This window comes from Cetorhinus maximus, chromosome 26 (assembly GCF_964194155.1).
Source record: "Cetorhinus maximus chromosome 26, sCetMax3.hap1.1, whole genome shotgun sequence".
NCBI lineage: Eukaryota > Metazoa > Chordata > Chondrichthyes > Lamniformes > Cetorhinidae > Cetorhinus > Cetorhinus maximus.
In genome coordinates, this window is record NC_135904.1 from 18,270,603 (window position 1) to 18,297,256 (window position 26,654).

The 26,654-nt window shown below is 44.3% G+C and overlaps 1 protein-coding gene across 4 annotated transcripts in view; it reads left to right on the forward strand.

Moving 5' to 3' along the window:
• atp8b4 (ATPase phospholipid transporting 8B4) overlaps window positions 1-26,654 on the forward strand; it is a 272,971-nt gene that overhangs the window by 19,120 nt on the left and 227,197 nt on the right. The window contains exon 1 of one of the 4 annotated variants that reach the window (XM_078530240.1): window positions 19,858-19,934. The exons of the other annotated variants lie outside the window; for them this stretch is intronic. The gene's annotated coding sequence lies outside the window, so the exon portion shown is untranslated. Of the gene's footprint in view, window positions 1-19,857; window positions 19,935-26,654 lie in introns of those variants that run through there. 4 annotated transcript variants of the gene reach the window in all.

Sequence of the window (26,654 nt, forward strand, 5' to 3'; positions counted from 1 at the left end):
AAAGAAAAGTTTGCGTTGTGGTGCACTCTCGAGCCAGAATTTTATGCTCCCCTCCACCCCCCCGCCCCTGATGCCCTGGTGGGTTCTGAGGCGGAGGGGTGGGTGGGGGGGGGAGAGTGAAATTGCATGGACAGGATTCCTCTGGGGGGTTCCGGCCTGCCCCAACCTGGCAGCGATTTTACAGTGGGGTGGGTAGGGCTTCAGATGGGAAGCCTGCCCTTGTGTAATTAAGGCCCTTTTTAAATGGGGCAAGATGGCCACTTGAGGGCCTTTTCCCGCCCGGCCTCAGTATTTTGGCTGGTGGGTGGACGACCCAATCGCCACCCCACCCCCCACCCCCCCTCCCATGACCCCTCCAGATGTGCCTACCCTCTTTGCCCCGGGACCCCTGTCATTTACCCGTCCTCTGGTTCCTGGGACTTGGGGGAGGGTTTTTCCCTCGTCGGGTGGGCTCGCCGGTGGGGGGGGGGGGGTTTGGGAAGCTGACCGCTGCCCGTGATTGGGTCCGGACTGCGGTTTCGCGCTGGCGGGTCAATTAAGGTCCGCCCAGCGTGAAACGCGATTGGCAGCGCTCAGTGTGCAGGGAGGGAGGAGGGCGAGCACGAACTTCGTGTATGCACACGAGTGTGCGCTTGAAAATCGCCCTGAGGCACGGAGCTGCCTCCGGGAGATGAACAGTTTTCAAAATAAAAAAAAAATAAAGGTTTCTAAAATGTTATAAAACATGTCCCCTAATGTGACTCTGCCACATGAGCAGGGACATATTATTAATTAAGTTTTTAAAATTTTATTTTAATTTTTTTTTGCTGTCGGAAACCTCACCTCACCTGTGGATGAGGTTTCCTAAAAAAAATGCAAAGGCCGCTTGGCCTTCTCGCCAGCCCACGAGCCATCAGGTTGGGCAAACTGCGAAAAATCTCTTTCAATTGCCTTTTTAATGGCCTTAATAGGCCTTTTAATTGTTGGCGGGTGCGCTGCCAAGTCTGGCGCACATCCGCCAACCGAAATATCATGCGAGTGTGCAGTGATGTCGGGGCATCACACATCATTTTATGCTCGGTCGGGTTGGGCGCGCACCCACCCACCCGCCAAGCTAAAAATTCTCCCCTTCGTGTCAGATAACTTGCTGCAGTGCCTCTTCCGGCCACTGCAGCGCTGTGCCTGGAGGGACTGGATGTCTGCCGGCAATCTGATTGGCTGGCAGCTCTCCAGGACTTCCTCTTCTTGAGGGGTGGAAGGACACTAGAAACATAGAAACTAGGAGCAGGAGTAGGCCATTCGGCCCTTCGAGCCTGCTCATTATGATCATGGCTGATCATCCAACTCAATAGCCTGCTCCCTCTTTCTCCCCATACCCTTTTGATCCCTTTCACCCCAAGAGCTATATCTAACTTCTTCTTGAAAACATACAATGTTTTGGTCTCAACTATTTTTTGTGGTAACGAATTCCACAGGCTCACCACTCTCCTCGTCTCAGTCCTAAATTGTTTACCCCATATCCTCAGACTGTGACCCCTGGTTCTGGACTCCCCCACCATTGGGAACATCCTTCCTGCATCTACCCCGTCTAGTCCTGTTAGAATTTTATAGGTTTCTATGAGATCCACCCTCATTCTTCAGAACTCCAGCGAATATAATCCTAACCGACTCAATTTCTCCTCATATGTCAGTCCCGCCATCCCAGGAATCAGTCGGGTAAACCTTCGCTGCACTCTCTCTATAGCAAGTACATCCTTCCTCAGATAAGGAGATTAAAACTGCACACAATATTCCAGGTGTGGTCTCACCGAGGCCCTGTACAATTTCAGAAGACATCCCTGTTCCTGGACTCGAATCCTCTCGCTATGAAGGCCAACATACCATTTGCCTTCTTTACCGCCTGCTGTACCTGCATGATTACCTTCAGCGACTGGTGTACGAGGACACCCAGGTCTCGTTGCACATTCCCCTCTCTCAATTGATAGCCATTCGGATAATAACCTGCCTTCCTGTTTTTTGCGACCAAAGTGGATAACCTCACATTTATCCACATTATACTGCATCTGCCATGCATTTGCCCACTCACTCAGCTTGTCCAAATCACACTGAAGCATCTCTGCATCCTCCTCACAGCTCACCCTCCCACCCAGCTTTGTGTCATCTGCAAATTTGGAGATATTACATTTAATTCCCTCATCTAAATCATTAATATGTGCAGAGTAAGCATTATTTCCTAAATTACCTGGAATTTTTTTTTGCAGTCCAATTTTTTCGTGAAGATTTCTGAGCAAATGTTGTGCAGTAAATTCCGAGCACAGAAATGTGCAAAGATCAAACATCTGTTGGAAAACCAAATAAAGATGGTGGACCCTGGCAAGTCTCTTGGCTCCAATTTCTGTTGGCAGAGGCCATAACAAAGAATAAAAGAATCTTGTGATTTTGTTAAAATAAGAAAACAAATGACTTAATGTTGGATGAATGCTGCTTGGAAGTAAAAATGTTCATAATTAAGTCATGTGATATTATCAGGACTAACAGAAGCAAGCCGGATGTAAGTCAATATCTTGAGACTCTGCATTATTGAATCACAAGAGAAGAGGAAGTGGGTTGAAGTGATATTATGTTTTGTAATGATCTTGCATTATTAATGAGTTGAAAATATTTCACTGTTTTAAAGAAGAAGTGATTGTTGGAGTATTTTTCATATAAACTGTTTCTGGTCCACTTTTTCCCCCAAAAGTCAGTGTCTTTTGTACGGCCAGTGTTTAGTGTCTGTTCATGTTTTGTATGTTTTATCATTTTTGTTTCTCCGCTCTGCTGATCTACCGTTCACAACCATGTAGTTGTGATTTGGATGGCTGTCCATAACCCATTGCTTCAGAGCTCATTGGAATTTCTCCAGCTTGGCATCCAGGCTGGCCATTGGCTACAGGTGACACCTATTGCCATCAGAGTATACCCTGGACAGCAACAGAGGGTAATTGGAGAGACATATTGTGGAAATTCCCATTGTGATCTATTTTCTGCAATACTTTTTTGAAACTCCTGATTCTGAGAAATAATTTGGAACATAAAAAATATTTGGCAATATTCTGTAATGATGAAATATAAAGCAATTTCCTGTCATTGGCCCAATGCAACTCCTTAAGCAGCCAGTAGAGCCTTTTTAAGATATAAAAATGAGATGTGATTAGTTGGCTGATGTTCACTTGTGATTCTTTTAAGCTCCTTACCCTTTTATGCCACTGGACAAGGAAATGTGTATCTAGTTTAAGATTTGACCTCTTAAGTTAAGGTGGTGCTGAGCTGCCGCCTTGAATTGCTGCAGTCTGTGTAGTGTAGGTCAGTGCTGTTAGATATGGCGTTCCAGGATTTTGACCCTTTTAGAAATCCGAGTTTACTACATCTACTGGCTCCCCTTTACCTACCTTACTAGTTACACCCTCAAAAAGCTCTAATAACTTTTATCAAACACTATTTCTATCAAGCACAATTTCCCATTAGTATAGTTAGGTAAAGTCAACGTGATTTTACAATGATGTTCTAAGTACATTGTTAGAACATCCTTAACAATAGATTCCAGAGTTTTCCCAATGATTAATATCAGACTAACTGGTCAGTAGTTCCCTGTTTTCTGTCTCCCTCCTTTCTTGAATAGAGGTGTTCCACTTGCTAACTTCCAATAAGCTGGGACTGTTCTAGATTCTAGGGAATTTTGGAAAATCGTAATCAGTGGATCCACTATTTTTACAGCTACGAACCCTGAGGAACTCCTGCAGCAATATCCTGGGGCTGACATGATTATATTTCAGCCTTGCTGAAAGCCAATCATCTTGCTTTGTGCTAGGTATGACTTCAGACAATGGAAACATTTGCCCTGACTTTTTTTTAAAAATTCATTCATGGGATGTGGGTGTCACTGGCTAGGCCAGCATTTATTACCCCATCCCTAATTGCCCTTGTTCAGAGGGCATTTAAGAGTCAGCCACATTGCTGTTTGTCTGGAGTCACATGTAGGCCAAACCAGGTAAGGACAACAGATTTCCTTCCCTAAAGGGCATTAGTGAACCAGATGGGTTTTTACAACAATCGACAATGGTTTCATGGTCATCGTTAGACTTTTAATTCCAGGTTTTTTGTTAAATTCAAATTCCATCATCTGCCATGGCAGGATTTGAACCCAGGTCCCCCAGAGCAATACCCTGGGTCTCTGGATTACTAGTCCAGTGACAATACCACAACGCCATCACCTCCCCTTAAGTGATTCTCATTAGCTTCAATTTTACTAGAGTTCCTTGATGCCACATTCTGTCAAATGCTGTCTTGGTGTTGAGGGCAGTCAGTCTTACCTCACCTCTGGAATTCAGCTCTTATTTGGATTGTTTCTTGTGGAACTCAAACTGAGCATGAGTAGAGAGTAAATGCCATTGGAGAACACTATCGATGACCTCTTACATTGCTTTGCTGATGATTGAGAGTATGCTAAAATGAAAGCAAAATACTGCTGATACTGGAAATCTAAAATAAAAACAAAGTTCTGGAAAAGCTCAGCAGGTCTGATAGCACCTGTGGAGAGAGAAACAGAGTTGACATTTCGAGTGCAATATGACTGTCCTTTGGAGCTGAAGAGAGGTAGAAATGTGATTCAACTTCATGGAAAATTATGAAAAAACTGAAAAGAAAGGAGAAGCTATTAAAGTCTCCAGAACACAAAATAGGACAGAGTGTTTGGAAAGGGCTAGGAATCTAACTTCAAGCACATCAGATAAAGGGACGACAATGAGAAAGCTGACGGGAAATACAAGACTGAAGGTGTTGTATCTGAATGCACGCAGTATACGAAATAAGGTAAATGAGCTTGTGGCGCATATTGAAATTGGCAGGTATGATATGGTGGGCATCACGGAGACATGGCTGCAAGGGGATCAGGACTGGGAGCTAAATATCCAAGGATATACATCCTATTGAAAAGGTAGGCAGGTTGGCAGAGGGGGTGGGGTTGCTTTGTTGGTAAGAAATGAAATTAAATCAATAGCAAGAAATGGCGTAGGGTCAGATGATGTAGAATCTGTGTGGGTAGAGTTGAGGAACCGCAAAGGTAAAAAACCATAATGGGAGTTATGTACAGGCCTCCGAACAGTAGTCAGGATGTGGGGCACAAGATACACCAGGAGATAGAAAAGGTGTGTAAGAAAGGCAAGGTTACAGTGATCATGGGGGATTTCAATATGCAGGTAGACTGGGAAAATCAGGTTGGTAGTGGATCCCAAGAAAAGGAATTTGTGGAATGTCTACGAGATGGCTTTTTGGAGCAGCTTGTGGTGGAGCCCACTAGGGAACAGGCAATTCTAGATTTAGTGATGTGTAATGAGGCAGATTTGATAAGGGAGCTTAAGGTGAAGGAACCCTTAGGAGGAAGTGACCATAATATGATAGAATTTATCCTGCAATTTGAGAGGAAAAAGCTGGAATCAGATGTAACGGTATTACAATTGAATAAAAGCAACTACAGATGCATGAGGGAGGAGCTGGCCAGAATTGACTGGGAGATGAGCATAGCAGGAAAGACAGTGGAACAGCAATGGCAGGAGTTTCTGGGAGTTTCTTGGGAGACACAGCAAAAATTCATCCCTAGGAAGAAGAAGCATACTAAAGGGAGGATGAGGCAACCATGGCTGACAAGGGAAGTCGGGGACAGCATAATAGCTAAAGAGAAAGCATACAATGTGGCGAAGAGCAGTGAGAAACCAGGGGATTGGGAAGCCTACAAAGACCAACAGAGGACAACTAAAAAAGAAATAAGGAGGGAGAAGATTAAATATGAGGGTAAACTAGCCAGTAATATAAAAGAAGATTGCAAGAGTTTTTTTAGATATATAAAGGGTAAGAGAGAGGCAAAAGTGGACATTGGGCCGCGGGAAAATGACGCTGGAGAAGTAGTAGTGGGGAACAAAGAAATGGTGGAGGAACTGAATAGGTACTTTGTGTCAGTCTTCACGGTGGAAGACATGAGTAACGTCCCCAAAGTTCAAGAGAGTCGAGGGGCAGAGGTGAGTATGGTGCCATTACCAAGGAGAAGGTGCTAGGAAAACTGAAAGGTCTGAGGTGGATAAATCACCTGGACCAGATGGATTACACCCCAGATTTCTGAAGGAGATAGCTGAAGAGATAGTGAAGGTGTTAGTGGTGATCTTTCAGGAATCACTGGAGTCAGAGAGGGTCCCAGAGGACTGGAAAATCGCTAATGTAACCCCCCTGTTTAAGAAGGGAGTGAGGCAAAAGACGGGAAATTACAGGCCAATTAGCCTGACCTCGATCATTGGTCAGATTTTAGAGTCCATTATTAAGGATTAGATTTCAGAATACTAGGAAGTGCATGGTAAAATAGGGCAAAGTCAGCATGGTTTCATCAATGGGAGGTCATGCCTGACAAATCTGTTAGAATTCTTTGAGAGGTGATGAGTAGGTTAGACAAAGGAGAGCCAATGGATGTTATCTACTTGGACTTCCAGAAGGCCTTTGACAAGGTGCCGCACAGGAGGCTGCTCAGTAAGATAAGAGCCCATGGTGTTAGAGGCAAGGTACTAGCATGGATAGAAGATTGGCAGTCTGGCAAGAGGCAGAAAGTGGGGATAAGGGGGTCCTTCTCAGGATGGCGGCTGGTGACTAGTGGAGTTCAGCAGGGGTCGGTTTTGGGACCACAACTTTTCACTTTATACATTAATGATCTCGATGAAGGAACTGAGGGCATCCTGGCTAAGTTTGCAGATGATACAAAGATAGGTGGAGGGACAGGTAGTATTGAGGAGGCAGGGAGGCTGCAGAAGGATTTGGACAGGTTAGGAAAATGGGCAAAGAAGTAGCAGATGGAATACAATGTGGGGAAGTGTGAGGTCATGCACTTTGGTAGGAAGAATAGAGGCATAGACTATTTTCTAAATGGGGAGAGAATTCAGAAATTTGGAGTGCAAAGGGACTTGGGAGTCCTAGTCCAGGATTCTCTTAAGGTTATCTTGCAGGTTGAGTCAGTAGTTAGGAAAGCAAATGCAAAGTTGGCATCTATTTCGAGAGGACTAGAATATAAAAGCAGGCATGTGCTGCTGAGGCTTTATAAGGCTCTGGTCAGACCACATTTAGAATATTGTGAGCAATTTTGGGCCCCGTATCTCAGAAAGGATGTGCTGGCCCTGGAGAGGGTCCAGAGGAGGTTCACGAGAATGATCTCAGGAATGAAAGGCTTAACATATGAGGAACGTTTGAGGACTCTAGGTCTATACTCGATGGAGTTTAGAAGGATGAGGGGGGATCTGATTGAAACTTACAGAATACTGAAAGGCCTGGATAGAGTGGACGTGGGGAAGATGTTTCCATTAGTAGGAGAGACTAGGACCTGAGGGCACAGCCTCAGAGTAAAGGGAAGACCTTTTAGAAGAGAGATGAGGAGAAACTTCTTTAGCCAGAGAGTGGTGAATCTATGGAATTCATTGCCACAGAAGGCTGTGGAGGCCAGGTCATTGAGTGTATTTAAGACCGAGATAGGTTCTTGATTGGTAAGGGGATCAAAGGTTACGGGAAGAAGGTGGGAGAATGGGGTTGAGAAACTTATCAGTCATGATTGAATGGCAGAGCAGACTTGATGGGCCGAATGGCCTAATTTCTGTTCCTATGTCTTGTGGTCTTGTGGTACTTTATGCTGTTGAGGAAGTGGGGGCGGTCATGTAGAACAAAGCGGAAGGTCAGGGATAGGTTAGACAGCAGGAGAGATTAAATAACAAAGATGTCATGGAATAAAAGGCAAAGGGACTGGTAATGGCTGTGTTCCCGTACTTTTTCTCTTTCCCCTTCCCTTCCCTCCTGGAACCACGATAGGGATCCCCTTGTCCTTACTTAACGCCCAACCAGTCTCCACATTCGAAGGATCACCCTGCACCATTTCCGTCACCTCCAGCATGATGCCGCCACCACCAAACACATCGTCTCCTCCCCTCTCCTGTCAGCATCCTGAAAGGACCATCCCCCTCTCAGACACCCTGGTTCATTCCTCAATCACCCCCAGCTCCTCGTCTCCTTCCAATGGCACCTTCCCACGCATTTTCAGGAGGTGTAACACCTGCCCTTTCACCTCCTCTCCTCACTGCCCAAGGCCCCAGAGACCCCTTTCAGGTGAAGCAGGGCTTTACTTGTACTTCTTTCAAGTCCGTGTACTGTATTTGCTGCTCACAATGCAGTCTCCTCCTACTTTGGGAAGACGAAATGCAGACTGAGTGGCCGCTTTGCGGGACACCCCTGCTCAGTCCACCAGCATGACCCTGGTCTTCAGATTGTTTGCTATTTTAATTCACTACCTAACTCTCACGCTCACATTTCTGTCCTTGGCCTGCTACAATGTTTCAATGAAGCACAAAGCAAGATCCAGGAACAACACCTCATCTGATTAGGCGCTTTACAGCCTTCTGAATTCAACAACTTCAGAGTATAAACTTTGTCCTCGAAAGCTGGGATGTTTTGGGGCCCACTGCCTTTGCCTTACCCAGTGTTTGATTGAATACGTGGCTGAATGAGTCGAATTGGCTGAAAACTAGCATCCGGGGACCTCGGGAGAAGGCCAAGATGGACCATATGCTCGTAGGGTTGCCAACCCTCCAGGTTTGGCCTGGAGTCTCCAGGAATTGAAGATCAATCTCCAGGACATCTGTGTGTAACCCTGGTGAAAAATCATTGGGACATTAAAAAAGGTTTTTTTTTGTTATTTTCTTTGAACATTTGTCTTTACCAGATATAAAAATATTGAAAATGGGGGGAGCGGGGGGGTTGTGTGGAGAAGGCTGAGCTGAGAGTCAAGCATCATACAATTGGGTAATGAGTCTTTTTGCTTTCCAATTGGAGTAGGAAGGTTGTGCATCACAAGGATGGATGTGTTAGCTGAATAACAGCTGGAGCGTGTGGGAAAAGTCATGTGATGAAAGCTCTAGGAATACATTTAGTCACAGTTGGCAACCGAATCCACTCGGTACTTACAGCTGAAGATGGATGCAAATGTTTCAGTGCTGTCCTTTGCACTCGTGTGCTGAGCTCTGTCAATATTGGGGAGTGTTTATGGCAACTTCTCTTGTTAATTGACCACCACCATTCACAACTGGATTTGGCAAGACTACAGAGCATTGATCAGAAACAAAATTACCTGGAAAAACTCAGCAGGTCTGGCAGCATCGGCGGAGAAGAAAAGAGTTGACGTTTCGAGTCCTCACGACCCTTCAACAGAACTAAGCAGAAGGGTCGTGAGGACTCGAAACGTCAACTCTTTTCTTCTCCGCCGATGCTGCCAGACCTGCTGAGTTTTTCCAGGTAATTCTGTTTTTGTTTTGGATTTCCAGCATCCGCAGTAGTTTTTTGTTTTTATATTAGTTTTTTGTTTTTAGAGCATTGATCAGGTCCATTGTCTTATCTAATACATTGGCCTGTTGCTGCAATGTAATTTCATTCAGCCCAACTTGTCTACACCAGTGTTCTTGCACCATGTGAGTGTACTCTCGCCCTACTTCATCTAACCCGGTTTCTTCCTCATGGGCTTATCTAGCTTCCGCTTATTTATTTAGTAGCGCATCTGCTCTGAAATGATATAATCTATAACAGTGGCCATGATATTTCAAATGGCGGGCCTTTCTCGTCCCTCTACCTGAAGAGTTGGTGGGGATTCTGCCCCGCAGCCATGCCATGGGTGAATGAGCATTCATCGGCTGCAGGCGGGGATTCCCGCCCCTCACTCTGGAGGAAGTCCTGCCTTAGAGAGCCACCAGCCAATCTGATTGGCTGGCAACTCTCTAGTCTCTGCACCGACAGGAGCCGTCGCGGACAGAAGAGGGAGTTTATGAAGATGGTAGAGCTCAAGTCCCGGGACTGGACGAAAAGGTAAGTTTTCCGGGCCCCAGGGTCGGGAGGGTAGGGAAGGCCTGCTGGGGGAAGATGGGGGGTGGGGGTAGAAAGTGGGTAATTGGGGTGTCAAGGGAGATGCCGGTAGGGGAGGGAGGTCGAGGGGCCACTGGACCTTACGTGGTTGGGGTGGGGGGTGCCCGAAGTTAGAAGGGGGGTGCTACTGATGAGGTGCCCCCCACTTCCTGCCTGAGGCCTAAACCCGATTATTTTTGGGCTTCCCCCATACCTGGGAAAACCCCTCACCAGCCTAAAAATTGAGGCTGGGTGGGAAACGGCCCTTATGTTGCTAATAATTGGCCACTTAAGGATCTCAAGTGGGGCAGGTTAGGTGGCTTGTCAAAGGCCTTGCCTGCCCCAGCGTGAAATCGCTGAAAGGGCAGGCAGGAACCCAGCGAGAAGGCCATTCCTTCTATTTCATGCTCTCCCCACATTCCTCCCCACCCCCCCCTACAAAAACCCGCTGGCGGGGGAGCGTGAAATTCAGGCCACTGTCTTAGTATTTAAAGGATGTGCCAATCGTCAGTATTTTCTGCTCTCACAAGGTCTGGAACATTGTGATGATGTTCAACTGCAAAGATGAAGATGCCCCTTTTAAAACCATTGTTCAAGAACTCCCTTTGGAGAAATGGTCTAAATATTTACAACTGAAGTAGGCCAGAGGCTAACTGCTGAGGGAAGCTTCTGTAAATTGATAGCTGCTTGTAAATCCCTGCTGTTGTCCTTTATAGCGGAAAGAAGGGAAAGGCCAGGTTATTCATGTAAGTAAAACTAGTAGAAAATTACTGACTTCATAAATATTTTTGACAATTTTAAGCAGGTCTGATGTGTGGCACATATAGCTAATCTGTGTGCATGTCTTGCCTGCCCCTTTTAAGGCCACAAATTAGGATGACCAGGTTTTTTCAAAAGTCAAAATTAGGGCACATTAAAAAGCCATGGGATTAAGGCGAGGCTCCATAATGGTTGACATGTTGGGTGACCAATGGCAGGAGTCTGGGGAAGGGGCAGTTGAAGGTTGCGGGGGAGGTGGGGGGTGAAGTGTTGACATCTCCCCGAATATGTCCGGCCAGAGTTGGCAACCCTACACCTTACATCGTTTAAAAGGTGCCATCAGCGCCAAAAAGGTAGTGACCACTCCCACGGTGACATCAAGGGGGCAGTGCGGTGAGGGATACAGGCCAGCTGCATGTGATACAATGTGACGTGATGGGTTGTTTACAGGAAGAAGAATGAAATTTCACAGAGATTTCCCCCCCCGCCGACCAGACCCAGTTTGTATTTGACAAAAAAGGGGGAAGGTGAAAACCAGGGCATTTGAACTATTTTTAGGAAATTATCAGGATACGAAGACATTTAGTGGAACAGCAATGTCCCTGCAAAGCCGAGCCATCTGGTCACCCTATGCAAAATGTCAAAATGACCTGCAGGCACTTTGAGTTTTGTTGTTGGTTGACCCAGTGTCTTTTTGTAAATCAGAAAGTGTTTGTATATTTCTGGCTTCAGGTCCAAAAGAGCAGAATGAAATGACTGGCTCATTCTTTTTTGAAGTGTGAGGCCTCGAATACGGTGGACGCATTGAAAGGATTTTACAGCTAGTTGGTTTCGAGCTCCCCTTTCACAGTGCGGAAGGTTTTTGACCCCCTGGTGAACATCAAACCTTTTCCCGTAGAGGAAGTAAACTGGACCTTTCTGGTTCTGTGTTTGTTATTTAAACAGTGTGTACAAAACTCTTTGTGAGAATCCAGATTTTGGGACTTTTGACCACAGAAAGTGTTGGAAACTTGAATTTCAGCCTTGCAACTCAAAACAAGCCAGTTATGAATGAAGGTTACAGAAGTAATTTTGAACGAAAACAGGAAAAAACAAATTACCCTGAAGCTTTAGGTTCATGGTATAAGCTCGGGCTTGTTATCTCATGTTTAAAAAATGATTCACCTCAGGCTCCTGAAAAAGATGCTTATTTAGCCAGGCCCTGTTTCTAAGTTTTCTGATCCTTCAGCATCTTACAAACAACCGCAAATGCCATATTTATAACCCATATAAGTCACAATTGGGAGAAAAAAAACAAAAATAACTAAATTGAGCATCTCTGTTTCAGGCAGGACTCAGGTTTGAGATGTGCATTATATGCAAGGGTGGCTGCAGTTGTGCACTAATAATAACGATAACCAGCTTGCACAGGGCGACTTAGAATAACCAGGGAGTACTGCCACTACGACTGTAGATATATCAAACTGAAGTGTCGCCTTATAGTTTACTCATGTCCTTAATTGAGTAAAATAAATGTAATTACAACTTTTAAAAGAGGTTTGATGGTTTATCAACCCCAATAATCTGCATTTATATAGCTATTTAATGTAACCAGTGGCCCAAGACACTTTAGAGGCTTGGGAAACTCATGAGGAAATTAAACTTGGTCAAAGTGATGGAGGATTTTCTATAGAAAAAAATGTACACAGGGTTTCGGCAGGTAATTCCAGAACATTAAACTTCATGTACTATTGCGCTGCCACTCATACGAATAAATAAATAACTCAGTGCAATAATATAAGTTGCAGATACAACAGATATTTCTGGTTAAGTGGAGGGAAGCTAGTTGTTCGCAAAAATGTTCTCGCTTTTCTGACCATTACCGACAATAGGAAGTGAAGAATGAGGAACTTGTAAAGGAGCAATCATATTAACATGGGAACTAATTAATAAACACTTCGCCTGTTATGCATTCCCTTCTTTTGTCTGCTTCTATGGAAGAGATATCATAGACTATTTGAGTAACTTGAAGTCAAAATTAGTAGTTTTGTTAAACATAACCATTAATTACTATGTATATAGGATAGATCCATTCTTTGTTCCAGTCCTAATCAGATCCCATCTGTTTCCTCTTTTTGTTCAGTGCATTTGATGACTGTGTTGGTTTGCCTAACCCCGTGATCTGTAAGAACTCTATTCCATTCTCCAGATTTTTCCATCTCCATCATATTGGTTCTGGCAGTGCCACTCTCCACACCAGTGTTTCCGGTTTGTCTTCCTGCTTCCTCAACTGGAGATTCCCCTCCATTGTGGTTTATGGGGACCTTGGCTGTTTCCATCACATTTCACACCTCCCAGAAACACGATAGGGATCCACTAGTCCTCATCCTCCACTCCACATGATTCAGTGGATCAATTTCTTCCACTTTACACCATGATGACACCACCAAAGGCACCTTCTCTTCCCCTTGGCTTTCAGCATTCTGAAGGGACTTCACATTGCGTGACACCCTGGTTCACTTTCTATCACCTTCAACACCAGCGCTTCCCAAACATTTTCCTGGTGTGACCCCATTTTAATGCCTCAGATTCTTGCGACCCCAAAGTGAGGGGTATCTTCAGCCGCTGAGCACTGTGAGGGAGGGAGAATTTCAGTGTGGTGGGAATTGTTTAAACTGCACAGTTTTTTTTAAAAATCCTACCTTTTTTCAGACTTTTTTGCTGCAGCACTCAGGCCTCTTAAGGTCTGTCCATTAGCCCACGCCCGCAATAGAAAAAGACGCAAGGGTTTAAGGGGGCCTCTCAACTGTTGGAGCACAGCTGAACTTCATGGCAGCCATTGCTCACGGCCCCAAAGTCTTGTCTCACGGCCACCAGTGATCCACAGTTTGGGAAGCTCTGGCCGACAACCATTCCCCTTCCCACGCAAGCCCAGGAGATCCAACGCCTGCCTTTTCACCATTCCCCCACCACCCCACCCCCCTTCTCCACTTCCCACTGTCCAGGTGAAACAGTGATTTATTTGTACTTCTTTGTGCCAAATACAGATTGGGTGATCACATCGCTGAGCACCTCTGCATAGTCCTCAAGTGTGACCCTGAACTTCTGCTGCTTGTCATTTTAATTCTCTGTTCCAGTCCTCTGACCTCTCTGTCCCAGCCTCCTAAACTGTTCCAGTGAAGTTCAATGTACGCTCAAGGAGCAGCACTTCATCCTTTGATTAGGCACTTCTCAATGTTCCAAACTCAACATTGAAATCAATACCTTTAACCCATTTTTAGGGACAGCTGGTGCTCATTGTTCTGCTGTTGTCGTTTACAGCTTCCCTATGCCTATTTTTTACTTGCTCGTGTCTGACTAACTTGATTGAATTTTTTGAGGAGATTAACATGGAGATTCAATGAGGATAGCGTGCTTGATGTAGTGTACATGGATTTTAACAAGACCTCCACATGGCAGACTGGTCAGAAAAGTAAGAGTGCAAGGGATCCAAAATTAGCTCAGTGGCATGAAGCAAAGGCTGATGGTCGATCAATGTTTTTATGACTGGAAGGTTATTTCTAGTGGGGTCCCGCAGGGCTTAGTATTGGGTCCCTTGTTTTTGTGATATATATCAATGATTTGGCTTAAATGTAGGGAGCATGTTTAAGTAATTGGTTGTGTGGTTGATAATGTGGATGCAAGCTGCAGACTGTCAGGAGATATCAGTGGAATGGTTAGGTGGGCTAAAAGGTGGCAAATGGAATTCAATCCAGAGAAGTGTGAGGTAATGCATTTGAAGAGGGCAAACAAGGCAAGGAAATGCACAGTAAATGGTGGAATAATAAGTGGAGAGGAACAGGCTAGAGTATTGTGTACAGTGCAGGTCACCACATTACAGGAAGCATGTGATTGCACTCAAGTGTGGAGGAAATTTACAAGAATGTTGCAAGAATGGAGAATTTTTTTGGTATGAGGAAAGATTTGTTCAATGATGTGTTTATGGAACAGAGGAGGGTGTAACTTTGAAGGATCTAGTGGTTGGGAAGAACCCATTTCCATGAGGGGAGAGGAAAATAACCAGGGGCATAGATTGAAAGTAATTGGCAGAAGGATTGTAGAGGGAGTTGGGGAGCATTTTTTCACTGAAGTTGGCGGGTGTAGAACTCACTGTCTGACAAGAGTGATTAAACACTAAAACCTTGATCACATTTAAAGAATACTTGGATATGCCCTTGAAGTACAACGACCTACAGGACTACAGACCAGGAGCTAGAAAGTGGGATTAGACTGGATGGCAGCCTTTTGGCTAGAACAGAAATGATGGGCCGAATGGCAGTCCCTGTGCTATAAATTTTCTATGTTTAAAAACGGCCATATCTCTAACTTCCTACAGTTCAGATGAAAGGCTATTGACCCGAAATGTTAACTCGCTTTCTCAATAAATGCTGCCAGATCTAAGTATATTTCCAGCATTTTCCATTTTTATTTCACACAATCAACATCCACAGTATTTTGCTTTTGTTTACATGTTGTCTGTACTGGTTGAAGAATCAAGTATCTGATGCATATCTGTGTACATTGAATGTTTTCTATATAGATCAAACTTTGAATCGATGTACATATTTGTAAGTTCAAATAGGTGATTAAATTCTCTTACACATCAAAACAAAAGAGGATCTTAAATGAAAGACTGACCTTAAAATGGAGTTAAATTGGTTCATCTTTTCATTTTTACAGCACTATGACATGGCTTAATTTCTGCGGTAATTCAAAACTGGAAGTGGAAGTCAATTATGTCAAGAACCTGGTGCACTGCTGAAATGGAATAGAAATAGCCCTGGGAGTGGGAAGCTTTCTTTCTGATTTGTAAACAGTGGCACAACACATGTCTTCCATGGTTTGAATGTATAACAAGGAGTGAAATGAGTACATGGCGTCAATATGCATTTGTACTAGGCATGCAGGAGGCAGTGCTGTGCAAAGTGCCGTTGTTTGAACCAATAGCCCTAAATGGTCAGCAAGAGATTGTTCCTTTAGTTTTCAATGCTTGCTTATGGCATGGTGTGGGGGTGTGTGTGCGCACATCATCCTAAAAGCATGTGGGAGGATTATCATGCGGACAATATATGTGCATGCACTAAGCCTGGAATTACTTTAAGAAAAAAGTCCAGAACTCGGAGCAGCAGCTGAACTGGATTCTATGTAAGCCCTGTGCACTTGAAGTTGAACTGGTTTTTGATCAGTATGCCATTTAGTTGGAGCATTGCATCTCCATAGCTTTGTTAAAATAGTTGGATCTCAGGCTATGCTTTGTAACCATCTTGTCTCACTTATATATTTAAAAAATGCTGTTTGTAGTGTAAAAATTAATAAGGAGGGCTACCTCAGCAGGTGAGCTGTTGATTAGGGAATGCTTCATAATTTGAATTGCTGCACACGTTGTATAGGAGTTTGGTTTGGCAATGTCAGCTATGAATTAAGCCTTGACAGGCAACCATCACGGTAACACTTTTTTGTTGCTTGGCTGTTTTATTTATTTCACAGCGGTCAAATTAAATTTGAAGTCTTGCCTGAAAGAATATTGCTGAGGAAACATCCTTCCGAACATTAAGCGCGCAACCAATTTTGCAATGTTTCATTGATTTACAAAATGCTGTATCTTTACTGTGGAAGTGAGCTGTCTTAAAGTGGTAATTCTGTACCCAGATCAGAATGGTGGTGATTGTTAGGTACGTGGAAAGAACAGTCTACTGTTCTTTGTCTACTGTTTTGCGTTAATGTAGCTGTCTATAAATTTGTCAATATATCAGGAATTACTTTGAGGTACACCGGCTGTTGTTGTGGTGGGGGCCATTTTTGCAAAGGAACGACAAATGTCAGGCAGTGTGCACATGTGTAACAGCTGGAAATGCCAGTAATTGGATGACTGCAGTATGCCACAATTCGATTCATTTTAATAGCCCTTCTGAAAATAACCCTAACCTGGAAACGATTAGCATCCATTTTCTATATTGTAATGTTGCTGTGCTTGAAATGGCAACATCATTATCGCACATCATCCAACTCGCTCCACAGATCTTACAATAAACTAAAACTGATACCATTGTTCGCACTTGTACCTCATTACATTCAGGATCTTTACTCCCAAAGCCACAATTGACAAATCGTGAACAAAGGAGAGATATGACAAATTCGGAATTATCTGACCTAAGCCAACTTTTAAGTTGGTTAAACTAGCAGTTAGAACAATTTTGATGGTCAGCATTTGATTTGACTTGCTATGCATGGCAATTAAAATGTTGCTCCATGGATTTCATTATTCCTGTACATGGTTATACATATCCACAGTGACAAAACTATGGGGCAGAATAATACGCTCCCAAATCAGGAGCATTCCCCACATCCAGGGATGTATTGTCGGGCATGATAATGTCAGGCAGTGCCCCTGACGTAATCACGCCAGTTTTGTATAATACGGTAGGAGGGCAGGCATTAAGGTCGGAACGTTATGTAAATGTCAATTAATAGTGTATTTAAGGTTGTTAACGGCCTAACTGACTGCCATAATATACTGTGAATGCTATAATACGCCTTTAGAGTCAGATTCATGGCATGTTAGGGTGGGTTTAAAAGTTACACCTGAGCCGAGAGTCTCTGTTTAGCAGTTAGTAGATCGGCTAATGCTGGGAGTGCTTATCTGGATGAGCAGACTATCCATTTTAAAATCACATGAGTTAGAGGCCTTTTCCTGGCTGCTGAGTGCTGTATTTTATTTCTGGGAAAATCCCTGGGCTACAAATTGTCTGAGAGAGATGGGTATTGTGGTCTTGCTTCACCTGAAAAGATGTGTAACAGTGCACTCATTAACTGTTTCAGATCGTTTTATGGCATGCTGTCTACTCATTATTAGCTGAGTGTGTGCCAGCCTGGATGCTGTGCTCATTGTCATATGTTCATTCTCAAAACCACCCACCCTACAACTGGACCAAAGCTTTAAAGGCACAATGGCACGGTCGAAGACAACTGTGTCCTTGTTGAATTCTGCTGTCTTTGAGTCCCAGCCAAACTGACTTTCCTCCTGCATTCACGAGCATGCCTTGCAGGACACTGGCATAAGATTGCACATACCGAGGCCTTACTCACCCTGACCGTCCTCATTAGGTCATTGAGTCTTTTCTGGCATTGGGTCCATTTCCTTCTGACCAGCCCAACATTTCTGACCTCCAGGGCCGTCACCTCCCAGGCTGCATGTGTTTGGTTCGGCTTCCTCCTCATACCAAGGGCATGGATCAGATGCTCACATTGGTTGGAGGAGGAGGGGGGTTCTGAGGGAGTTCTCATTGAATCTAGGGGCTGGTTTGTCTCTCCCCTCGTTCCAATGGCGCAGAGATCTCTGGGGGAGGGGGGGGGAAACATCCAACAACTAGACAGCTCCTCCTTGTAAATAAGTGGTTAACTTGTTCAGGTTAAAAAATGAATGCCACCTCTGATCGGTGCCAACATTTAGAGGCAGCAGAACTCAGGACAAAATGCACTCGCCTTTTGAAGCCTGCAAACTGCTTGATGACATTATCCTGCGTAGTTTGAAGCAATCCTGCATTTGCTGGGTCTCCTGATACTGCCCTGTGTCAGGGGGCCCTTTTAAACTGCCGGCCGTGACCTCGTTCCAGGGCATAGCCAATGACCACGGAGGCCAGACATCCCACCCTCCAACACTGATTGGGCAGGATGATGGCCTGAAACCGGCCCTGGAAATTAACAGGCCCCCAACTGATGTTTTATCAGGCGTGTCCCAAAGGCAGGCCCGGAAGTGGAAAGGCCGCCGACTTCTGGGTGCAGAACCCACCCTTGCCACCCCAACGTGTTATTCAGCTCCTGGTTTGTTTCGTTTGCAGTTACCAAATACCCCACTTATTCTGCATTTGGCTGTGTAACTTGGATGGGGAATATGGACACAACCTCTGATCACCCTTAGTGGGGCAAGTGTAGTCGCAATGGTTCCTGTGCTTGTCTGAAACTATTTTATAAAGTTTACACCTGTGATGAGCTGCATGATCCTGGTAAAAGTCGCCCGTCACTGACTTAAACAAGAAAGCCTGAAAATACTATGTATAGTGTTCTGTTGACGATGCAAAAATGATATGATAATTGTGCAGATTCTCTCAATTATGAAAGTCATTCTAGCAATAGGCCAGTTCCAAGGAGTGTTTTCTAAAATTCCATGCCCTGGTGCCAAGAAGCAAGGTGATATTGGAGCCGATTATGTACTAAGTACGTCATGATTTAGTGGAGTAAAAAAAGACTTGCGTCAAAATTGCATCTTTCATGACCACAGCACATCCGAAAACACTTCACAGCCAATGAAGTGCTTTTGAAATGTAGATCCCATTGTCAGTCTACAATGGATGCGTGCAATATGTGTTTATGTATTGAGTGATTTAATGGGTGCAAGAAGAGGTTATTATCACAAGGGAAGAAGTTGAATCTCTCCTGACGTTGATGCCTGCTGGGGCCACTGATGGACCAAAGCTCCTGTGGCTGATTAGTGAGAATCCTGGTCTGCATTTGTTTAATTTTGCATTTGAATTTCTCCATTTATGGGACTGAGTTCCAGAGACCAGAACCATCTGGCATAAGGTTAATGAGGAAGGGCAGATTTGCCACCGATAAGTAATAAGTTTTAGAGACAAATATCAAAATGCAGCTGCAATTGTGACGTGATCCTGGTCCAGACTGTCCTAGCATCTTGCACAGCTCCATTACTATCTTACTGGTGATTCAGCTTGACTATATGTGTTGAACTTTGCAGAAGTTGGTTTTTGGCAGGCAGTTGATCATTTGTTCAGTTGCTTAAATGGGCTTGAGTAAAGTGCAGTCCAGGAGCAAGAGATGATCTTCTTGTACAAGCTGCCAACACTTCATTGGGGTGGGTGGTCGCAGGGGTTTGGTGCTTTTGCTTTTTTGAGAATTGTTGCTTTTCCTGCATCTTTTGAACAATTGTCACCATCTGTTTCCTCCAACATAGTTTAGATGTAAATGCTAAGGCAAACAGCTGGATCTTTTAAAGCAGAGAACCTTGGATACCCTTAAGAACAACGTCAACATGATTCTCATTGGTTGTTAACTTGGTTATTTTCGTCCTGACGATAACCAGTTGCTTGTCAACCTCTGCCTGATAGTAATTCAATCCTGGTTTTTTATTTCAGGTGGTGATTTAACCAATCTGAAGAGAATGGTTATCAGCAAATGACTGGTGGGCTGCAAGTCCTTAGCAAAAAGTAGAAATAAGAGTGGGGTCAATGGCACTTTCTTGATTTACAGATGATGTAGTGGATTATGACCCAGTGTTTTGCCTTCTGTAAAAGTCAAATATGGAATTTAACAGTTGCTTGGGCACACCACTAGAGTTCAGATTCATAGTTAAGAATGGGATACCATTTTTTCCCTTCATTTTGGGATGCTGCCACTTTGATTTAATGCTAAGCAGCTCAAAAAATGCTGCATTCCTACATCATGACATTGAAATTATTGACTCTTGCTAGTTAACCAGTTTGGATTTTAAGCCAATTGGCTGACTGGATTACAATTGAGATAGTTGCAAGTGCTTCCCAATCTTTCACTCTGCAATGATTTCCTACAAATGTTCATGTGTTCAGCAATGGGATCACTGGTCCAAAAGTGTAAGTCGGTCTTTGTTTCCTTTTGATGGACAGACATATTGTTTATTCAAATGGGAGGGTAAAACAGCAAATTGAGGAAGCAATCAGTTGATCCATATTGGCTTTGAGAAATCAAGTTTATGGCTTCACTCAGGGTAGAATGTTTGTGCGGGTGGAGGATTTTAATTGATTCATCAACATCTCTAATAATCAAATCTTGGGATATTCTATAGAGGTACGATGCATATCCCTGTCCTACTCAAGGACGTGTCATAGAGCTGGGGCCAATGTTGAGAACAAATTTGACCAACTTCCTCCAAACCTTGAATTTTGTCTCTCAATTGTACAGTTTAAAGATACTATGTTTATACCTCTGGCCATTAGGTCTTACCTTTCCTTGTGATAGCTCGATCTTTGGTTTCCCAAAATATTTGTTTGAATGCTGTCAAACCCTGTAATGAAAATTCCACTGTAAACTGTGCTACCTTGTGTTGGATTTAAATCCTGGTCCACTCCCATTGTTTAAAAATCTTTCATAGGATGTGCGTTTGCTGTCTTTCACTCAACCTTACTTCCTGTTGTCACAGCTTTGTGTCAGCGTTGACCATTGTAAATGGAGTGTGAAATGTTGATACAGCAATTTGATCGCAAATGCCACATTGTAGTTGCAGGCTCTGGCCAATTGGTGGATCTGTGGAATGAGTTTTTGAAGTTTCTCCTGTAATATAGTTAACAAATGGCATGTGCTAATGTGTGATGTAGATGATGATGTACCACTGACACTGGTCACTCATGTGTTAGGCATTTGAGAGAGAGTTTGGAATCATGTCTAAGAGCTATGTGCCTACCATGTAATCTGTTTAGATGTAGTACCAATAAACAAGCGTTAAGCAGATACCAGAGTATGTCTGCAGTCTGTCTTAGAACCAAGTCCCACAGCAGAAGTCCAAGACAGAAGGACCCAATCTCAGAATGTCTCCTCACTGGGTTGTCATGTGTGCATGCATGTGTGCAAGTCTCCAGGTGTGCATGCGTGCATACGTACGTAGAGTATGTGCACGCATACATGTATGTATGTATGTATGTATGTACTTATATGTCTGCGTACGAGTGTTTACATGAGAGAAACGTCCTACAAGCCCTTGAGGAAAGGTTGAAATATTTTAATTCTGAATTACACATGTAAACTGCTCCTGGCCTTGCCTACAGTCAGTTCATGAATTCCAAACAAGTATACTTTTAAAAGAAGTAAACCACGTAACTTGGTTTTCTGTGAGAACTATGAATTTTCATTAATCAGCTACTGTGTGTGGGTAAAGCCAAAAGCCATTTGCTATTATAATTTAAAATTAATATGTTTTAACAATGTGAAAGTGGAGAAAGAGCCAGTGACCAGTGTAACTCCAAAAATAGTGTATACTGCAAAGTGTGATCAAGTATATGCACCTCCTGGTTAGAGACAAAGGGAGTTTGGTCCACTGTGATGTGATATATTGAACTCCTTCTATGTCCTTGGCAATAAATTCAAATTTATAATTTGATGATAAAGAAGGTTCTTTAATTTAAAAAAAATCACCAATGACCTTACTTCCAGCGTAAGGTCAGAAGTGGGGATGTTTGCTGATGATTGCACAATGTTCAGCACCATTCACGACTTCTCAGATACTGAAGCAGTCCATGTCCAAATGCAACAAGACCTGGACAATATCCAGACTTGAGCTGACAAATGGCAAGTAACTTGCGCGCCACACAAGTGCCAGGCAATGACCATCTCCAACAAGAGAGAATCTAACCATTGTCCCTTGACGTTCAATGGCATTACCATCATTGAATCCCCGACTATCAACATCCTGGGCATGTTACCATTAACCAGAAACTGAACTAGACTAGCCTTATAAATACTGTGGCTACAAGAGCAGGTCAGAGGCTAGGAAGCCTGCGATGAGTAACTCACCTCTTGACTCCCCAAAGCCTGTCCACCATCTACAAGACACAAGTCAGGGGTGTGATGGAATACTCTGCACTTGCCTGGATGAGTGCAGCTCCCATAACATTCAAGAAGCTTGACACCATCCGGGACAAAGCAGCCCGCTTGATTGGCACCACAACCACGAACATTCACTCCTTTCACCACTGATTCACAGTAGCAGCAGTGTGTACCATCTACAAGATGCACTGCAGGAATTCACCAAGACTTTTTAGATAGCACCTTCCAAACCCACGACTACCACCATCTAGAAGGACAAGGGCAGCAGATAGATGGAAACGCCACAACCTGGAAGTTCCCCTTCAAATCACTTACCACTCATTCACTTGGAAATATATCGCTGTTCCTTCCCAGTCGCTGGGTCAAAATCCTGGAACTCCCTGTGGGTGTTCCCACACCACATGGACTACAGTGGTACAAGAAGGCAGCTCACCGCCACCTTCTCCAGGGCAACTAGGGATGGGCAGTAAATGCCGGCCCAGCCAGCGAAGCCCAAACCTCATGAATGAATTTTTTAAAAAGGCAATGGCAATCAGCAGGAGGTTTCCTGGCACATGTTTGACCTGATACCATGAAACTTCATGGGATCTGGAGTCAAATGTACAGGACTCCCAACTACTCCCTCCCTACTGTATACCGCTGTGCTGTCATGTCTCGTAGGTCTGCCTTGCAGTGGGACAAGACATACCTGGGGTTAGTGATGGAGGAGTCTGCGACATGTTTGTAAGGAATGATTCTGTGAGTATTGCTCTGTGGGGCTGATGTGTTGCTTGACTAATGTGTGGGACAGTTCCTGATTTGGCACAAGTCCCTAGTTGTAAGTGAGGAGGACTTTCCAGGGTTGACGAGACTGGGTGTGCCTTTGTCATGTCCGGTGCCTAGACTGTTGCTGGGTGGTATGTCTAGTTTTATTCTTATTGTTCTTCGTAGCGGCTTGATGCAACTGAATGGTTTACTAGGCCTTTTGGGAGGGTTCAGAGTCAGCCACATTAAATGTGATGTCACCGAGAGGCCAAACCTAACATTGTTAAATAAAATCTGCTTGTGTGGGAAATTTTTCCACGATTTTATGCATGGAGAGAAGGAAAGAGCTCCACAAAATTGCCATGTACTTTGAGTGACATTGAAGTTTGCCAAACATTTCTGATAAAGATATACTGCCTCTTTGGATATTGCTATTGTAAGTATCAGATTTAACTGATTGCACTTGCCTTTGGGGTGGGGCTTGAACCCATAACTACCTGACTCAGAGACTTGAGCTCCTAATCAAGGCATAACCTCGAAACAAGTCTGAGGTAGTCCTGCACTGTCGGAGTGCCATTTCTTTGGATGAGAGGTTGAACTGAAGTGCAGGTCGATGTGGACCATCCCATGACTTTTCAAAGAAAGGCTGGGGTATTGTCTTGGCCTCTATCCAACATTTATCCCTCAAACATCGCCACTAAAAAGACCATGTGGTGATTTATTTATTAATTATTCATTCACGGGATGTGGGCTTCGCTGGCTGGGCCAGCATTTATTGCCCATCCCTAGTTACCCTTGAGAAGGTGGTGGTGAGCTGCCTTCTTGAACCGCTGTAGTCCATGTGGTGTGGGAATGCCCACAGCGCTGTTAGGAAGGGAGTTCCAGGATGTTGACCCAGCGACAGTGAAGGAACGGCGATATATTTCCAAGTCAGGATGGTGAGTGACTTGGAGGGGAACTTCTAGGTGGTGGCGTCCCATCTATATGCTGCCCTTGTCCTTCTAGATAGTAGTGGTGGTGGGTTTGGAAGATGCTGTCTAAGGAGCCTTGGTGAATTCCTGTAGTGCATCTTGTAGATGATACACACTGCTGCTACTGTGCGTCGGTGGTGGAGAGAATGAATGTTTGTGGATGTGGTGCCAATCAAGCGGGCTGCTTTGTCCTGGATGGTGTCAAGCTTCTTGAGTGTTGCCGGAGCTGCACTCATCCAGGCAAGTGGGTGTATTGCTGTTTGTGGGATCTTGCATTGCGTAAATTGGCTGATGTCTTTCCTGCCAGTACAACAGTGACTATGCTTCAAAAGTATTTAATTGGCTGTGAAGTGCTTTGGAATGTTCCCCGGTTCTGAAAGGTGCTATATAAATGCAAGTGACTTCTTTAAGCCTGCATGACAGTCAGTGGGCAAAACAACATCTATCACTTTTCCTAAGCACTGAGTAATGTTTCCATTGCTTCAGACACAGCTGTGTGAGTACAGGCGTTCCCCCACAACGTTTTCAGGAATAGTTGGGTGGAGCCATAATGGCTCTGCTGATTGACAGGTTGAAGTTCCTTGCCCAACCAACTTCTCAGTTTGAGGCATTTGCTCAATACAGCATCCGCCAGCCATCGAATGCAGATCTTAAAATTGCATTTTGAAGTCTACAGTGTGCACTTGAATTCTTCCATATGAAAATAGCAACAAGGGCTTGCATATGTACAACGCCTTTAAGATGGTAAAACATTTCCCTTGCCATTTGTTACCGCACAAAATTTGACTCTGAGCCAAAGAAGGAGACATCAAAAAATGTGACCCGAAGTTTGGTTAAAGAGAGAGGTTTTAAGGGGAATTGTAAAGATGTAAAAATGCTTAAGGAGGGAACTCCAGAGCTTTAGGACCCAGCAGCTGATGCTGAACTTGTCTCCTAGAAGAGATTGATTTCCAAGAAGAAAATGTGCTATCTTTCTCCCTGACTTCCTCTTGAAATCAATGGGAAACTACACCTAATTTTCAATCCTGTAATGGGATCTGTAAACTGCTGAAGCTTTTGATGACTGCTGGCAAAGCTGGTCTGGGCAATGCTGTATATAAATTAATGAGCTGTCAATTTTTCACTTCCTTACACACATCATTTTCCTTTCAAAACTTCCTTCAAGATGACCCTCCCTAAAAAGCACTTCCACAGCCCTTTTGGCTTTGGTACATGTTTAACCTTTTCCTTGCTGAGCTTCTCATGCATGTCATCACTGAACTCCATGCTCACCCTCGTGACTCTGCTGAAATCCCTTCAGTCTGGCCTGTGCCCTGACCACAACACTGAAACTATTCTGGTCAAAGGCATTAACACCATTTTGTCTGACTACAACCTCATGTTATGATATCCTTCTTGTCATCCTTATCTTCATCTGTTCCACGGGCTTCGATATGGTTGACCATTTATCCAATTCCACCACTTCATGGTCCACACCTCAGCTCCTGATCTCAATGCAGCCTTAGTTCAAACATGGGCAAAAGAGCTGAACTCCAGAGGTGAGGTGAGGGTGTCTGCCCTGATATCAAGATATTATTTGACCGAGTGGGGCATCAAGAAGCCCTAGCAAAACTGAAGTCAATGGGAATCGGGGAAAGCTCTCCACTGGTTGGAGTCATACCTAGCACAAAGGAAGATGGTTGTGGTTGTTGGAGGTCAGTCATCTCAGCTCCAGGACATCACTGCAGAAGTTCCTTAGGGTAGTGTCCTCGGCCCAACCATCTTCAGCTGTTTCATCAATGACCTTCCTTCCATCGTAAGATCAAAAGTGGGGATGTTCACTGATGATTGCACAATGTTCACAATTCGCAACTCCTCAGATACTGAAGCAGTCCATGTCCAAATGCAGCAAGACCTGGACAACATCCAGACTTGGGCTGACAAGTGGCAAGTAACATTTGCGCCGCACAAGTGCCAGACAATGACCATCTCCAACAAGAGAGAATCTAACCATCTCCCCTAGACATTCAATGGAATTACCATCACTGAATCTCCCACTATCAACATCCTGGGGGTTACCGTTGACCAGAAACTGAACTGGACTAGCCATATAAGAGCAGGTCAGAGGCTAGGAATCCTGCGGTGAGCAGTTCACCTCCTGACTCCCCAAAGCCTGTCCACCATCTACAAGGCACAAGTCAGGAGTGTGATGGAGTACTCCCCGCTTGCCTGGATGAGTGCAGCTCCAACAACACTCAAGAAACCTGACACCATCCAGGACAAAGCAGCCTGCTTGTTTGGCACCCCTTCTACAAATATTCACCCACTCCACCACAAACACACAGTGGCAGCAGTGTGTACCATCTACAAGATGCACTGCAGAAACTCACCAAGGCTCCTTAGACAGCACCTTCCAAACCTGCGACTGCTACCATCTAGAAGGACAAGGCCAGCAGACACATGGGAACACCACCACCTGCAAGTTTCCCTCCAAGCCACTCACCATCCTGACTTTGAAATGTATTGCAATTCCTTCACTGTCGTTGGGTCAAAGTCCTGGAACTCCCTCCCTAACATTACTGTGCATGTACCTACACCACATGGACTGCGGCGGTTCAAGAAGGCAGCTCACTATCCCCTTCTCAAGGGCAATTAGTGATGGGCAATAAA